This window comes from Arachis duranensis, chromosome 10 (assembly GCF_000817695.3).
Source record: "Arachis duranensis cultivar V14167 chromosome 10, aradu.V14167.gnm2.J7QH, whole genome shotgun sequence".
Taxonomy (NCBI): Eukaryota; Viridiplantae; Streptophyta; class Magnoliopsida; order Fabales; family Fabaceae; genus Arachis; species Arachis duranensis.
This window is the reverse complement of record NC_029781.3, coordinates 104018479-104019535: the sequence shown is the minus strand read 5'-3', so window position 1 is coordinate 104019535 and position 1057 is coordinate 104018479.

The window sequence follows — 1057 nt, the reverse complement described above, 5'->3', positions numbered from 1 at the left end:
TATCTTTAAAATTAGAACTTATGGCTGTCCAAACAACCCATGTAAAATAATATTACAAATATTTTAAAAGTTCTGACCATTTCAAAAACAATTTTATTGGAGGATATTATTTTATAGAATTATCATCTCCATGATAACCCTTTCATACATGAGAACAATTCTCAAATGTCAATATATTACTTTCAAGTATGCCACACAAAAAGTAGACATATTTAAAATTTAAAATATGAAAGTAAATTAAGAAATCTATATTTCTGTTAAAATTATTTAGAATCATGAATGAGTACCTTGGTTGTCAAGTTATTACTCATACCTATTCTAAATAAATATGATTAAATTATATCCCATATAATTATAATCCCAAATAATTATCTGGTTGTCAGACAATTATTTAACTGAATTATATCTTATACCCCTAGGTTGTCTAGGTTCAAGTATAAAATTAATTCTCCTTATGTATCATCATATACATCAATAAATTCTATCCGTGATTACAAGTCTCCTGGTTGTCAGGTCGTTCCTTGTAAACAAGAGATAAATTTATTTTTAACAATATCCTAACTTTTAGAACTTATCTCTATTATTAGAGAATTTCTACCAGTATTTTTGGATTAAATTTTTATACTCCCAAGTTGTCTAGGAAAAACTATAAAATTTAATCCTTAATACATCAAATGTATATACTGATTATTATCTTGAAAATAAAACTCCTGGTTGTCAGGCCGCTTTTTATAATCAAGAATATTAGAAAAAACTAATTTCTAAAATTATAGTGTTAAAAACACATCAATCAAATCAAAATTTGATTTTTCATGTACTAACGTTTAGCCTTAAAAAATTATCAAATCAAATTTGACCTTTATATATACACTTATATATATAAAACAAACAAAAGATATTTTGCATCTTATACCCTTTATTGTGATCAAAATTACAATAAAATTTAATATATAAATAAAATCAAACAAAATATTTGAATATAAATATAACTTTTATATTAAAAAATGATAATTTAATCACAATTAAATAATTAAAATAAATTAACTATTAATTTATT